Genomic DNA, 17,598 nt, shown 5'->3' with positions numbered 1-17,598 from the left:
CGAGCCATTGCATATTAATTCGACAATACTGCTGGAAATACTTGGCCTCGGCGTCGCCCCATCCGTTTAACGAGGCTCGCATTACCATTCCCGGAGTCAATTTGTCAGCCGAGCGATTCCGGCCCGTATTATACGAATCGTTATTCAATGCTTGGCCGCCGTTCGGATGTCATTTTCATTTTTCATCGCGGACCCATCCGCCGCAAGTGTCTTCCGGCTGTTGTCACCGCTCTGCCATCGTGCACCCTGCTGCATCCACCCTCCGCTATTAACCGTCGCTCACCCCTTCCTCTCTCTCTCTCTCTCTCTCTCTCTCTCTCTCTGGCGTGCGTCCGCAGCTCTTCTTCCTCCATTACGTGTTTACACGCGAACGCAGGCCTGCCGGCACTTCATCGTCGCCGGCCACCTTTTACCGCTCCATTTGCGCTCACCTTTCGTCGGAAGTAATTCCGGACCCGTTCCGAAATAATTGTTGCGTCGCGCGCATCCTTTTTGCTTATTTTCTCACTTTTTTTCGGAGAAAGATTGCACGCTATCCAAGCGGGCGCCGCGCCGGCCCGAATGAAATTTCGCATCGCCATCGTTCCCGGGAAAACCGTGTTAAGCTCTGTAACAACGCACGAAATAACCGCCGCGAATAAGGCGTAATTGATTGCACTACGCTTTCGTTTCCGGCGGACCAATGATCGCGCCCCGCGCGAGCGCGTTCCATTGGCGTGGGAGATACAGGCAGCGCGTGCCGAACGCCTGCGATATTTGTGGAAAAATAATATCGCTGCGATTAAAGGTCGAATGTGCATCGCGAGAGAGCGAGCGATCGAGCGAGCGAGAGAGAGAGAGAGAGAGAGAGAGAAAAGCGCGTTTTATTTACCACGAATTTTTGCCGTCGAAATTCTGAGATTCCTCTGAGTTCTCTCTAATTTCTTTCAACGTTTCAACAGAGAAAGAGTCGATCGGTTTCATGAATAATCGAGCGAATAATTGCGGCGAGCGATTAATTTTCAAAAAGCATTTACCATCGGCGCTTCCCTGTCGGGCATTTCGTATTTTTCAGCAAAATATTACGAGCACGAGGATTATGATTTCCCAAGCGCGACGGGATTTCATTAAATCGGCCGCAACGTTGTTGGGGGTTGTTTTTTTCTTCTCTCTCTTTTTTTCTTTTTTAAACCGATCGATTGAAATATTAAAGACGGGGGGAGGGCGTTTATTCAGTGGATCGTGCACGTGCCGCGGTTTTTGTCCTGCTATCACGATCGATTTCGTCGATAGGTTTTGTTCGGTGGCGCGCGTCCTACGCGCGAAAGACGCGTGCAATTTTCGAACTTAACGTCGACGGTGCCGGCTCCGCGGGCGAACTTCGAAGAAAAGCATATTACACGCGGAAATTTAAACACTGAGAAATCCTGCGTAGATAATGAAGTGCACTTAGCGCACGCTAACCGAATTTCCGAGCTTAATACGAAGCGAGACGGGCCGTACTGTTATTAATAGACGCCGGATTTCAGCGGCGCAGCGCACCGCGACTATTCGGAACCGGATATTGCAACAAATTCAATATAAGCTTTTCGTTTCGCGTTGACGGTCAATAATGTTTTCGTATTTGCGCGGGGGCGGTGTTTTCGGGCTGTTTGTCGCGAAGCTTTCGTTAGTATCGTCAGTGATTTTTGAGCCGCAAGGCTCGAATAATCGTGTCTCCTCTTCCCGAATTGTCCATTTTTGCGCGCAATCCGAGCGTCAGTATGGGAGACATTACTGTATTTCTGATTAGGTAGAGTGAAGTCTTTTTAATTGACGCTCGGCTTGTAAAGAAAAAAATCGCCAAGTTTTGCATTTTGTGAGATTCGCGATCGTTTTGAAATATCTACCTTCATAAAAGACATGGCGGAAACATGTTCCAGATGTCAGACGTTTCTATTGTACACAAGTACAGTAATGTCTCTCTAATTGATGCTGAGATTGTGCACGAAAATGGACAATTTGGGAAGAGGAGATGCGATTTATTTGAGTCTTGCGGTTCATTTTTATAGTTACAAATTGTCAAGAATTATAAAAACGCGCTGCAGATATATTCGAATAATCGTATCTCCTCTTCCCGAATTGTCCATTCTTGCGCGCAATCTAGGCGTCAGTTAGGGAGACATTACTGTACTTTGTCGCTAACACAGCTTATCGCGATTTGCCTAATTTCGAACGCAGTAATCCAGCCGCGCGATAGCAATTTTGTATAAATTATGGACGAAATGCGTTAAATAATTTTCGAATATATAGCATTAAGGGGAAAGACTAAAAATATACAGCAATGTCTCTCTAATTGACGCTCACATTGTGCACGAAAATGGACAATTTGGGAAGAGGGGATACGATTAATTTGAGTCTCGCGCCTCGCTTTTATAATTACCGATTCTCAGGAACTATAAAAACGAGCTGCAGTTATAATCGAATAATCGTATCTTCTCTTCCCGAATTGTCCATTTTTGCGCACAATCTGAGCGTCAATTAGGGAGACATTACTGGAAATATCAGACTGCGAACCTTTATGCGAAATAAAAAGTATCTACATCGATTGCAACAAACGTGAATCCAATAGAAACTTATTTCGTTAAGAATTTCGATGAATTGAAAGCAATACAGTAATGTCTCCCTTATTGACGCTTAGATTGACCAGAAAAATGGACAATTTGGAAAGAGGAGATACGATTATTCGAGCCTTTTAGCTCATTTTTTAATAGTTCTTGACAATTCGTAACTATAAAGATGAACCGCAAGGCTCGAATAATCGTATCTCCACTTCCCGAATTATCCATTTCTGTGGACAATCTGAGCGTCAATTAGAGAGACATTATTGTACCTGCCTTTAAGTGGTTCGTCTTTATGAAACCTTAAACGACTGTAACTGTAGACTACCAACACACAGCTCCGTTGCCGTAAACATACAAACTTTCTTGCAGCTTTTATCGTTCGTTCTAATCGACGCTGTTACAGCTTCCATCGTAGATTCGACATGAAGATATTATAATTAATTCGTTGTTATTTGTTGCATCCATGTATGATTCAATAAACACTTGCGCGGCGCTTGGGAAATGATCAGACTCGCCTGCGATGAATATTCGCGTTTGCATTAATTTATCGACAGATGCGCAAGTTGGTCAGACGAATGCGTACAGAATGCCAATGGGCACCTAGAATACGCAAGAACGCACAGAATACCCAAGGACACTTACAATCGGGCTCGATGCACGCTATCGATCCGCTCATGGTCGGCACGTTCCTCGAAAATCAGATTTCTGATCTAGTTGCACCTATCGCGAACCACTTTTCCTCACGAAATGGCGGTATTTCCCGATAGAAAGTCTGAAGCATAACAGTTTTTAGTGAATAATGAAGATAAATCTGCGTTTAGGTGGACGACGAAGATTTTGTTAGATAGTTTCGGTTGTGATTTTGATAATAAAAAATGCAAAAAGTCGCGTAAATCTGATTCTAGAAAAAATAGTTCGTTGTAGTCTTTTTTTCTCGGATAGTATACAGGGTGTCCCAAATATGTTTCGCAATCCGGAAACGGTGGATTCCTCGGATCATTTGAAGCAACTTCTTCCTTTACAAAAATGTTCTTCGAGGCACCGTTAATGAGTTATTAACGAAAAAAAGTGACCAATAAGAATCGAGTACGGCTGACGCGAGGCGACCCAGCCAACCAGCGCACGAAGCCCAGGTCCGCTCATTGGCTCGGTTGCCTCGCGCCAGCCGAGCTCACCTCTCATTGGTTACTGTTTTTCGTTAATAATTCGTTAACGGTGCCTCGGAGAACATTTTTGTAAAGGAAAAAGTTGCTTCGAATGACCTGAGGAACCCGCCACTTTCAGATTGTGAGACATTTTTGGGACATCCTGTATAACGAAATAAAAGCCTGGGGAATTAAATTTTTTACTACAAAAGAAAAGTAGAAATATAACGTCGGAGTCGCTTATTACACCGGCATACTAATTAAGGGATAACAGAGAGTACTCATCGCAGGATATAAAATAACTTCAATTATATATCACGTATTTTTAAATATGCATCTTGTTCTGATAATTTTATTCGGCAATCGCTTCGAAGAAACACATTGTTAATTACCAGATCGCGGTTTTTTATGCAAAATAAAAATTTGTCTATTTCGATTCCAACAAACTAACGTTAAACAGTCGCTTGTTTTCTGTCTTAATATGCCAAATAGGTTGAAAACAATGAAACGGCATTCTCAGAGTCCAATAATCTTTCCACATTTCTCTGTTCCATCTGCGAATTTCTCTCATGAATCCGTAAAATCCGCAGTCTGATTCATTACATTGTACAATTCTCATATTAGCAGCCACTCGGCGTTCTAAAAATTCGTTTAATTGCAGGTCGGCGTGAAAAATGCGCCAGCATCATTTATACACGGGTAGCCAGTAAATGTATTATACAGGATGTCCCAAAATTACAGTATTTCCAGGAAATTGGAGATTCTTGAGGTCATTCGAAGCAACCTTTTCCTTTACAAAAATTCTCTCCGAGGCACCGTTAACGAGTTATTAACGAAAAACACTGATCAATGAGAGGCGAGCACGGCTGGCGGATGAGCGCGCGAAGCCCGATTCCGCTCATTGGCTCGGCCGCCACGCGCATGCCGACCTCGCCTCTCATTGGTCACTGTTGTTTCGTTAATAACTCATAAACGAAGCCTCGTAGAAAATTTTCGTAAAGGAAAAAGTTGCTTCAAATCACCTCAGGAACCCCTCAATTCCCGTAAACACAATCATTCTGGAACACCCTGTATATTCGAAGCACGACATTTCCTAAAAGACCGTCATTTTTCAGCTAAAACGAATCCGGCTCTTTGCACAAGCATTTTCCACGAGCTTAGAAAAAGTTTCGTGTCGTAAACGACGTCGACCACCGACATGAGTTCTACTAATTAATTTTTCACTGGAATTGAAAGACTCTCTGAGTTTCTTTTGTCGCTGGACACCATAAATGCCATTTTAATCTGCGAAGTTCGCTCTATAATTTACGAAGAAAGAATGTAAAGAAGATTGAAAATTAACAATTTATGATTATGTTTAGCGATTATTTAAACCTTCCAGCTTTCTTTTCCAGTGGCGACCCTTGTACAATCTTACAACCTGTCCAAATCATTTAAACTTCTATTTAATCATTGATTAGCATCTCAGATTCGATTATTCGACGCGATCGGCGCACGTTTCGTCGCTCGATCGCCGCAAACTTTTTCGCAGCTGCGTCAACGAATCCATTTACGCGACCGATTCCCGCGAATCTAATACGAAACGTAGCCGTCGGAATGCACATTATCACTTTCACAAGTGTGATAAAACACATTATGAAATCGTCGGGCATAATGCATCGCGCGAGAATGAGTAGTGAAAAGCGCGCGCGACGACTCTCTCTCTCTCTCTCTCTTCTCTCTCTCTCTCTCTCTCTCTCTCTCTCTCTCTCTCTCTCTCTCTCGTTCGGGATCGCGTTCCGCAGCCAACCGGCGGAGCGTTAACGATCGGATCCGCGAGGCGAGCACACACTCGCCTCGCGTCGGCAGCTTCACCTCGATCCCTTTAAATCGCCTAACGCGCGCTTAAAGAGTTTAGCGGGTCGGCATTGGGGTCAGATGCGGGGGTATCGCAGTTACCGCGTCGATATTTTAATCTCCGCGAGCTGACTAGCGAACCGTCGGCCGGAGCGTGGCCGTTGAAAAAAAAAAGCGGAAAACGCGGACAAATGAGAGGAAAGAGAGCCGAGGCGACAGAGAGATAAATTCAGAGAGAGAGGGAGAGGGAGAGAGAGATCTTCCGGGCGTGGGATGATATGGCCAAAGATACGGCGGAATGTTAGCTAAGTGAATTGCGTTCGAGGGTGGAAAACAGAGAAAGTACGGATGAATATTTATGAAAAATGACTGATTATTCGAGTAATTAAAATATGTATAACGTCCAGCTCCCGCATTTTTTCTCGATTATTTCGTAAGAGTCGGAATGCGGAAGCAATTCGTTTTACGTAAAAGCAAACGCGGATCTCAGTCTTTCCTGGCGCTATCGTTCCAATTATTTTTTCAAATATTTAGGTATTTATATTTATCGAGTGCACCATCGATAAACGCTAATTTCCCGGTCCCGTTAGCTGCCCCACGCGGTCCCATACCATGATATTACCCGCTCCGTGTTCGACCGTTCGTTTTAAACGCGTAGCTTGGAACTCTGTACTCGGTTCTCGCTGCACCTAATTCCGACCATCCGAACCGAAGACGTTAAATTTCGATTCGTCCGAGAACACGACTTTGTCCCGGAAGCAAGTATTTTTAGTAATATAATCGTTTGCGAAACCGCAACCTCTTTCGTCGATTTACTTTATTTATGCGAGGCTTCTTTCTTGCCGCTCCGCCGCGATAATTATCGTTCCATAGTAATCGCCGGCACGATCGGGGACGAACTTGCTCGTCGAACATTTCTTCAACCGTATTCGCCGATTTCGGAGCAGAAGTTGCAGAATCTTTTTTCATTTCGCGAATCATAGCTTTCTCTTCTCTGCTCGTTAATTTCTTTCGGGCGACCCGATCGAGCTTTATTAGCAACGATTCCTTGATTTTCAAACTTCTTTATTATGTAGTGCAGTTGGAATAAGAACGCTTGTTTGGTAATTATCTAGGTTACGTTACTTAGTAGTTCAGGATTAGGCCAGACACTAATCATTACTCATTTTTAATTCATACCTTGCTATTTTATTTGTCCTTCTATCGTTCTTTCGTTATAGAATTAGATGATTTTTTTTTTTAATATTTATTTATAGAAAGTTTTAAAGATATTATTATATATTATTATTATTATTATTTATAGAAAGATTTAAATGTAAATCTATTTTAATTTTATAAAAGTTAGGGGTAATTTTATAGAATTAGATGATTTTTTTTTAAGAAAGTATTTATTTATAGAAAGTTTCATAGAATTATACAGTTTAAATGTAAATCTATATTTTAATTTTATAAAAGTTAGGGGTAATTTTATAGAATTAGATGATCTTTTTTAAGAAAATATTTATTTATAGAAAGTTTTATAGAATTATACAGTTTAAATGTAAATCTACTTTAATTTTATAAACGTTAGGGATAATTTTATAGAATTAGATGATTTTTTTTAAGAAAGTATTTATTTATAGGAAGTTTTATAGAATTATATAGTTTAAATGTAAATCTACTTTAATTTTATAAAAGTTAGGGGTAATTTTATAGAATTAGATGATTCTTTTTAAGAAAATATTTATTTATAGAAAGTTTTATAGAATTATACAGTTTAAATGTGAATCTACTTTAATTTTATAAAAGTTAGGGGTAATTTTATAGAATTGGAAATACAATTTTACAAATTTCAGAAATTTCGAAACAATTTTAAAAATCATAGGACGTGCGAAAACGCTCATTTAACCGGTAAAAGACGTCGTGATAAAAATAAATTATCTGTTAGAATAAGATCGGGCAAAATAGAGCCGAAAAAAAGAGGTGCCGAAACCGGAAAGCTGCGACAAAACTTAGCATCGGCTGCAATAGTAATAACTTCGTCTCCGGTGAAGCAGCCCGCGTAGCGGGGTGCCTAAAATTCTCGAGGGTGCTCCGTCGACTTCGCAGTGTCACAATAGCCCATTAGCCGTGAATGTTTAGATTACGCCAAGTAAATAGCTCGTCAACAGGATAAAAGAGCCTTAAATAAGTACGGCAAGCGTGGGCGGAGTGCGCCGCGCCGCCATTATGAATCCGGTGGACACCGAGTTAGAGGTAAAAGATGGGCTGAAAAATTCAGGACATATCCTCCCTTCGGTGTGTGTGTGTGTGTGTGTGTGTGTGTGTGTGTGTGTGTGTGTGTGTGTGTGTTGGAAGCGAGAGTCGCATGGTCTTCGGGGACCAGCTGAAATGTAACGCACGGGACGAATGTAAACGAGGAAGAATATGGAATGTGACGCGAGCGCGCGCGCGCGCAGTTTGCCGCATGTGTGGTCGTCCGCCGATCGTAAATCAATGATCTACGGCTACCGTATTATGTACCGGGTCTTATATGTACTGTTCAGAGACGCGGGCTATCCGAACTGCAATTTTTATGCCAGGGATTTCGTTGCGCTTCGCGGCGCGATAAAGTTATCCGTGCCGCATTTTCATCCTATTTCGGAGAAGATCGTGGCTCGGGTTGCTTTTGGTGACGTGGACACGTCGACACGTCGAAATGGTAATTTTTGTCCCTGTTTATGCTAGCTGCCACTGGTCATGCGATATGCATCATGCCTTTTTAGTTTGTCGTGTTTTTAAAATTGTCGGATAATTGCGCTTAATGTTTTATATACATGTCGTTAAAAATGTACGTGAAGTCATTTTACAAACAATAAATAATTTTGTTCTTAATATTTTATATATACAAATTTTTATTTTATATATATAAAATATTATATTATATCATAATATTATTATATAATATTATATAATATTGTTATATTATATTATATTATATTATAACATTATTATTATTTTTAATATTTTACATAAATATAAAATATTAAAAATAATTATATATATAATTATAATAATAATTATTATATAATATATAATAATTAATCACGACTATTAATATCCTCGCTGGTGATCGCGCGACTAATTCCGCCGGCAACTCGCCTGGAATCCATTGTCGGCCGCTCTGTTTCGCGTCCCCGTTTTTTCCCCCCTCCCCAATTTAACCTGATCGTTCCCCGTTCCGTCACGTTCCGCGGCTCTAAAGTTCGCGATTATCGCGAGCCCGCGTGTCGGCTGAACGCGATAATCTCGTTGTTGTCCTTCATTGCCAAGATCTCGGCGATTCGTCCAGTATTTTAGATAGACGCGATAAACTCATCCCCTCCCCCACTCCTAACATCCTCCGCGAACTTTCACCTCTTCTTATCGGCCGCGACGCACCCCGTGGAAAGTGCTGCTGGCACGAGTGGTGGAGGGGGATAGACACGATTCGCTTCGTGATCGCGTGCTTCCGCGAGACGAATGAGCAACGAAACGAAGGAGAAACATCTGGGAATCTTGGATTGGGATCGTAAAGCTTACCTCCTCGCGCCTTGGATTTGCGACGGTTCCACCTGGATTGCGAATAATTGTTTAATTTCTCATTCGCTACAGCGCGCAGGCTGCGATGCGATCGTTTCTGGGAAAGATTGCCGGGTATAGATAATGTCTCCATAATTGACGCTCGGATTGCGCACGAAAATGGACAATTCGGGAAGAGGAGATACTATTGTTTCGAGCCTTGTAGCTCGTTTTTTTTATAGTTGATTCGACCCATTGTCATCTAAAAAACAAAATTGAGTTATTTGGTTCGGGTTGAACAATAAAAAACAATACGGTATATCAAAGTAGAGTATATAAATGGCAAAATGCAAGAAACTTTCGATTTAATGTAAAACGTTATCGACATAATTGAAAAAATATAAAAGTTTCAACAGTTCACGCCCTGAAGTTGACTCACATAGATGCCAGTACGAATTTTCAATTCATTTAAATTTATATCTATTTTCAAATTGTAGAAAAATTTATTCGAAAATTAAGAACACCTATATTCACTTACTTTTGACACATACTGCACATATACAAGTCCCTAAAAACATACCTGACACATGTTTCACGAACGGATAAGCCGTTAATCCCTGAACATTCACACGTGTGATCGATGGATCAGCACAATCTCTCATTAACACGTCGAAATTTCAGTATAATATCACCGTTCACGCGATCGCGATAAAACAATCGAGAATTCTTTAATCTCCGTTTCTCCCTTCGCTCGCCCTCCTCTGCGCCGTAATCAGCAACATCCGCCGCTTCCAATCCACACCTCCGACTCCTCCCCGCGAGTTCAACAAACCGAGAAGATCCCGAATCGACGACAGATTTTCTCTCATTATTCTCGTTCGCGCGGCGGCGACATCGTTTAACCTCTTAGACACGATGCGCCACTATACAGGGTGTCCCAAAAATGTCTCGCAATCCGGAAATGGCGGGTTCCTCGGATCATTTGAAACAACTTCTTCCTTTACAAAAATGTTCTCCGAGGCACCGTTAACGAGTTATTAACGAAATACAGCGACCAATGAGAGGCGAGCTCGGCTGGCGCGAGGCGGCCCAGCCAACCAGCGCGCGAAGCCCAGTTCCGCTCATTGGCTCGGTCGCCTCGCGCCAGCCGAGCTCGTCTCTCATTGGTCACTGTTTTTCGTTAATAACTCGTTAACGGTGCCTCGGAGAACATTTTTTTAAAGGAAAAAGTTGCTTCAAATGACCGGAGGAACCCACCACTTTCGGATTGCGAGACTTTTTTGGGACATCCTGTATAACGAAATAAAAGCCTGGGAAATTAAATTTTGTACTACAAAAGAAAAGTAGAAATATAACGTCGAAGTCGCTTATTACACCGGCATACTAATTAGGGGTAACAGAGAGTACTGGTCGCAGGATACAAAATAACTTCAATTATATACCAGGTATTTTTAAATACGTATCTTGTTCTGATAATTTCATTCGGCAATCGCTTCGAAGAAACACATTGTTTATTACCAGATCGCGGTTTTTTATGCAAAATAAAAATTTGTCTATTTCGATTCCAACAAACTAACGTTAAATAGTCGCTTGTTTTCTGTCCTAATATGCCAAATAGGTTGAAAACAATGAAACGGCATTCTCAGAGTCCGATAATCTTTCCACATTTTTCTGTTCCATCTGTGAATTTCTCTCATGTATCCATAAAATCCGAAGTCTGGTTCATTACATTGTACAATTCTCATATTAGCAGCCACCCGGCGTTCTAAAAATTCGTTTCATTGCAGGTCGGCGTGAAAAATGCGCCAGCATCATTTATACACGGTTGCCAGTAAATAACCGAATGATATAAGCCAAAAACAACTTTCACAGACACATACTTCTAAAAATGTTTTATACAGGATGTCCCAAAATTATGGTATTTCCGGGAAATTGGAGATTCTTGAGGTCATTCGAAGCAACTTTTTCCTTTACAAAAATTCTCTCCGAGGCACCGTTAACGAGTTATTAACGAAGAGCACTGACCAATGAAATGCGAGCACGGCTGGTGGATGAGAGGATGAGCGGATGAGCGCGCGAAGCCCGGTTCTGCTCATTGGCTCGGCCGCTACGCGCCAGCCGACCTCGCCTCTCATTGGTCACTGTTGTTTCGTTAATAACTCGTAAACGAAGCCTCGTAGAAAATTTTCCTTAAAGGAAAAAGTTGCTTCAAATGACCCGAGGAACCCGCCACTTTCAGATTGCGTGACATTTTTGGGACGCCCTGCATTTACGACGCTATAGTAGCTCGCTCTACCGACTCATTCGCTCACCGCCGAAACTAAACTAAGAGATTAGAAACCGCTTTCGGCTAACAAATGCTTCGACGCGTTCAGTCAATGAATCATCGTTCGCCTGAACGTTCGCCGAGCCGGTTCGATCGACGATTCGTCTGCAAGACGCGCTCGCCGCAAACGCTTGAAAAACCGTCGCGCGGACCTCCAAAAAATACGAAATCGAAAACTTGGTCGATCGAGTTTACGGCTTAGCGAGATCGGGGCCGCGTCGTCGACAATGGCCTTAATTAGAACCGATTGTGTCGTCGACGCTGGCAGAACCGGACCCTGTTGCCGAAACAATGGATCAGTTAGAGAGAGGTAAACGGCGCGGCGCGGCGCTTCGGCGGCCGTCCGTCCGACTGCGATTTTCTACGTCTGTTAGCCGCGAACAATGCGCGTCGGGAATGCAAAGATGGCCGGGATATTGACGTGTCACGGCCCGTCGCCCGGAGTCGCTCGTCGCGCGGCGACTTTTTCTCCAGCCACGATTTCCCATTTCCTTCCACGGGACAGCGTTTCCTTTCGCTCGGCCCGGAAACCGGGCCGGGCCGGGCCAGCGCGATTTCCACTCGCCGGAGAAACAGAACGTCGCGTAATCGTTAAACCGGGAGAGAATCGGGCGGTTCCGGTTCCTCGATCGCGAGTCGATCGACGACCCGGCGCCTTTGACTGCGCCCGTTTAAATAGGCGGACGCTTTAAAGAAGATATAGAAAAAGAGTGAGAGAGAGGGAGGAGGGAAGTGGAACATTGTACATTAGCTGGAGCGTTAAGTGGCTCCTTCGATGCGTCGTGCACAAGCTTTCTATTCTGGAAACTGGGACGAACTCTGTATAATTTCTACGCGAAAATGCTCGCACTCGTCGTCGCTCCATGGCCATCGTCTTCGCTTTATCTCTTCTCTACGGATCTCACGTGGGACGGACAGTGTGCCGTATCTTTTTGTCGCGTTGTTTGAACGCGGAAAGTTCAAAGGAGAGGCTGCACTTCGATTTTCGTTTTTTCATGCGTTTTGTCGTGAGAGAGAGAGAGAGAGAGAGAGAGAGAGAGAGAGACAGACAAAGAGAGAAAGAGAGAAAGATAAAGAGAGAGAGAGAGAGATACAAAGAAAGACAAAGAGAGAGAGAGAGAGAGAGAGGCACACACACACACACAAAGAAAGATAAAGAGAGAGGGTGAGGTAAAGAGAGAGTGAGAACTAAAGAGAACGATGAAGAGAGATATAAAGAGAAAGAGCTAAAGAGAAAAAGAGATAGAGTGAGTGGTAAAGAGAAAGATAAAGAGAGAGAGAGCTAAAGAGAAAGATAAAGAGAGAGGTAAAGAGAAAGGGAAAGATAAAGATAGAGACAGAGAAAGATAAAGGGCGAGATGAAGAGAAAGATAGAGAGTGAGAGAGAGATAAAGATAGAGAGTGAGAGAGAGATAAAGAGAAAGATAGAGAGTGAGAGAGAGAGAGATAAAGAGAAAGCTACAGAGAGGGAGGGAGAGGTAAAGAGAGAGAGAGTGATAAAGAGTGAGAGAGAACGTGAAAGATAAGGATAAAGAGAGAGATAAAGGGAAAGATAATGAGAGAGATAAAGAGAAAGATGGAGAGAGAGAGAGATAAAGAGAAAGAGAGAGATTAAGAAAGGGAGATAAAGAGAAAGGTAGAGCTAAAGACAGAGATAAAGTAAAAGATAGAGAGAGATAAAGAGAAAGAGAAAGAGGGAGATAAAGAAAGGGAGATAAAGAGAAAGACAAAGAGAGGGAGAGAGAGATATAAAGAGAAAGATGGAAGGAGAAAGAGAAAGAGAAAGTGAGGGGGAGAGGTAACTAAAGAGAAAGATAAAGAGAGAGAGCTAAAGAGAAAGAGAAAGAAAGGGAGATAAAACGAAAGATAGAGAGAGAGAAAGAAAAAGGGAGAGATAAAGAGAAAGAGAAAGAGAGAGATAGAGATGAAGTGAAAGATAAAGAGAGAGATAAAGAAAGGGAGATAAAGAGAAAGATAGAGATAAATAGAGATAAAGAGAAAGATAGAGATAAATAGAGATAAAGAGTGCGATATAAAAAGAGAGAGATAAAGAAAGAGAAATAGAGAGAGAGAGAGAGAGATAAAGAAAGAGAAATAGAGAGAGAGAGAGAGAGATAAAGAAAGAGAAATAGAGAGAGAGACATAAAGAAAGAGAAATAAAGAGAGAGAGAGAGAGATAAACAAAGAGAAATAGAGAGAGAGAGAGAGAGAGAGAGAGATAAAGAAAGAGGAATAGAGAGAGAGAGAGAGAGGGAGGTAAAGAAAGAGAAATAGAGAGAGAGGGAGAGAGAGAAATTAAGAGAGGAAAAGAGTGAAGAAAACAATAAATATATGCACAAAAGATGATATTGATCTCATCGAGCTGAACTTAAGACGTACAGCCCCCTCCAAAAGTATTACGACACTTATACTACATTAGATAATTACAAAAATCTGATACGAAATTGTCTTTTCTTTCTTTTTTCAATTTACGTCAAAGTTAATTATTACATTAAACTGTAACAAGTATATAGATTATAAATTTTATGTTGTCATTAAAAAATAACGTCAATTTTATAAAAGCAAATTAAGCTTCCTTTTCGTCGATATATCCACCGCGTTTCTTTATCACTTCTTGGACTAATCTCGGCGTTCCTTTTGTCATAATATTTTTCTACAATAATTCTTTTAATAATTAAAAAATAAAATTTTAGAAAATTGAAAAATAAAACTTTTATAAAATTAAGGATCATCTGCGAAACAGATGAAGTTATCATTGCAATTGCGGACGCAAAGCAGACCAGTGGTAAAAAAAGGATTTGATTGTGCGACGATGCCTACGCCTTTGGGGCGTGACGATTGATCGAGAGCCGCGTAGCTTACATAAAATAATATGTTGCTTGAATGCAACGATCGAAGGTAGCCTTCGTCGGTGCAGTCACCGATATTTGTAATTTGTTGCGCGCTACAGGAATTTCATAATTTAACCGGAGCCCGCAAATGTGCAACAGCGAACTGCGAATTTTCGTCCGGTAAAACCAACGCTCGAAACCGTGAAGATAAACAACAACGAACGTGATTGGCGAACTTATTTGTCTGTTATACGATCAACACGGTCAGCTTCGTCCACTCTTTTGCACGAAAACGCGCCGATTGATTTTTTTCTGGTCCAAATAGCGTCAACAGTCGGTGATTTTGTAACGAATATCAACAGGTTTGTCTTCGTAATCGTGTGTTCCGGTCACCGGATTGCGGCTTGTTTCACGTCTGTTCGATTCCTCGACGGGCGAACGTGAAATTGAAAAAAAAAAGAACCGTTTAAATGAAACGTTCGACGAACATTTATTTACAGCGATAGATGCAAAGTATTTCACGCGTAAATAAGCAGACGCTCTAGAACGATTTTACGAGATTTGTTGTTAATTTATAGACTGCGAGATGTTATGCACTTGAGCATGAAGTAATTAATACGATAATTAATACAAGGTATTTGTATTAATACGAGGTATTTGTATTAATTATTATAAAAATTGATAGCAATAACGAAAATTTTAAAAATGCCTTTCGTAGATCTCGGTGGCTTATATTTAAATCGGTAACTTAAATTTTATTTTGTTATTAAAAATAATAAGAGTTAATAATATAATATTATTAACTATTACTTGGAATGACAAATAAATAAAAATCTCTAGTTTTTTAACTCTTTATAAAATATAAAAAGTTTTTAAAAGAGTTTTAAATGTTTATATATATATAACTCTTTAAATAATATAATATATTATTAACTCTTACAGAGAGTTAAAAAACGAGAGATTTTTATTAATAATAATATAATATTAACTCTTATAAAGAGTTAAAAAACGAGAGATTTTTATTTATTTGTCATCTAAAAAAAAGTTCGTGTCATTTAGTTCAATTTTAAAATAGTTATTGCATTCTAAAACACTTTTATAGACCGCTATAACCAGCAACGAATGTTTCCTTCTCAGTTAGTTGCATCCCTTTGAATTTTACACAAGAATCAAGAAATATCAGAGTGTACGGTAGTCGAAAAATAAACAAAGAAAAGTATACCTGCTCTTAGTCCGTGAATAAAAGATCTACAATCGTGATGCAGGTTATACAGGGTGTCCCAAAAATGTCTCGCAATCTGGAAGTGGCGGGTTCCCCATTCGAAGCAACTTTTTCCTGTACAAAAGTGTTCTCCGAGACATCGTTAACGAGTTATTAACGAAAAACAGTGACCAATGAGAGGCGTGCTCGGCTGGCGCGAGGCGGCCGAGCCAATGAGCGGAACTGGGCTTCGCGCGCTGGTTGGCTGGGCCGCCTCGCGTCAGCCGTACTCGATTCTTATTGGTCACTGTTTTTCGTTAATAACTCGTTAACGATGCCTCGGAAAAAAATTTTGTAAAGGAAGAAGTTGCTTCAAATGATCCGAGGAACCCGCCATTTCCTGATTGCGAGACATTTTTGGGACACCCTGTATGCGAGCACAGTACAATGGTAAGTGTTGCAGCGTATGGCAGGGAAACGGTAGACCGCAACATTGCGTGTGGTTAAGCGGGCATTCATTTATGAACATTAGCGGCACTATGGTCCGCAGTGGCGGGGCTCCTCGCGTGTTTTCCACTTCCTACGTTCGTCATTATTAGCCACGGGGCAGCGCGCAGCAGGTAACGAGAGACGGAGAAACTCGTTATCGGTTCTCTCGTCGCGCTCATCGCGCTGGTCGCGTGCTGCAGCATTTTTTTACGAAATGTCACGTGAACCGTGTCGTCGGAAATATTTTCGACGGTCGGAACGTTTAAACGTCCGAAATGAAAAATCGTTAAATTTGCGTGCAACGAGCCCGAAAAGTTATATCGGGCGCATCGCAACCGACGACAGGCGATTTCGGATAAACTCGAACAACAAATACGAGAACTTTCATGAGCTGATAAAACAGCTTCGCATTCATTACAATTTTTCCTTCGATGTCATCCGAAGGTCGTCAAATAGCATGTCGTTGAATTCGTCTCGACGTCGCCTACAATATCATCCAGTTAAAATTACCTAGTTTCGTTTAAGAATGTAACGTTGACCTTGTTTCATTATCGAAAATCAATTTGTCTAAAAATTTAGACAATTGCAATTTCTTGTCGATTAAATACTAATTAACTCTGATGGGAAACATTTTTTCGTCAGACCATCGGAAGCGACTGAGAAATCGATTGATAACTAATTGATGACTAATTTACGACTCACCCTATATAATATAAATTTCCTTCATTTGCATGAAATGATTACAATCGAAAAAGTTCCAATCGTCTTAACTGAACGAGAATGGTGCCGAAAGAAGTTAAACGGTTTAGTCCGTTTCATTTGTGCTAATTATGAAAAATTTGATCTACCTTAATCTTTATATAATTATGATAAACATAAAAATCATGTGTATCATGTATCAGCTGGCACTGTACAATTATTAGAAAATAGTAACAATTTAATATAATAAAATATATATATAATAATATATAATAATATATAAATATATAAAAATATAATAATAGTAATAACTAGCCCGTTTAAATAACAATATATAATATATACTGTATAATAATATATAATAATATAATATTAATTATATATTACATAATATATACTGTATAATAAAAATAGTAATAATAGCAACAACTAGCCCGTTTAAATAACAAATAGAACACCGTAACGTCACAGATGATACGAGACAAAAATAATCAATTTCGAATACTCTATAACCACCCGCTGGAGGGGGCATCCGCGTGCAAAGGGTTAAGTACGCAACCGTTCCAACAATTTGAGACGGTGCTATGAAATTTGGACGCAACCAGCTGCCGCACAATCACCAGAGAAGGATCCCAGTTAGAGCGTCCTCTCGCGGTCCGGCCGACGCAGCATGGTTCATTACATTGTACAATTCTCATATTAGCAGCCACTTGGCGTTCTAAAAGTTCGTTTAATTGCAGGTCGGCGTGAAAAATGCGCCAGCATCGTTTATACACGGGTAGCCAGTAAATAACCGAATGATACAAGCCAAAAACAACTTTCACAGACACATACTTCTAAAAATGTTTTATACAGGATGTTCCAAAATTATGGTATTTCCGGGAAATTAGAGATTCTTGAGGTCATTCGAAGCAACTTTTTCCTTTACAAAAATTTTCTACGAGGCACCGTTCATGAGTTATTAACGAAA

General features: G+C 40.9%; 1 protein-coding gene across 1 annotated transcript in view; it reads left to right on the top strand.

Annotated features, from left to right (window-relative positions):
* The window catches only part of LOC117217789 (uncharacterized), a 194,191-nt gene that overhangs the window by 152,283 nt on the left and 24,310 nt on the right, over positions 1-17,598 (top strand). The gene's annotated exons all lie outside the window — the stretch shown is intronic.

The sequence above is a fragment of the Megalopta genalis genome, unplaced genomic scaffold (assembly GCF_051020955.1).
Source record: "Megalopta genalis isolate 19385.01 unplaced genomic scaffold, iyMegGena1_principal scaffold0023, whole genome shotgun sequence".
Lineage (NCBI taxonomy): Eukaryota > Metazoa > Arthropoda > Insecta > Hymenoptera > Halictidae > Megalopta > Megalopta genalis.
Note: the sequence above shows the minus strand (reverse complement) of the source record. Positions and strands in the feature narration are given on the sequence as shown.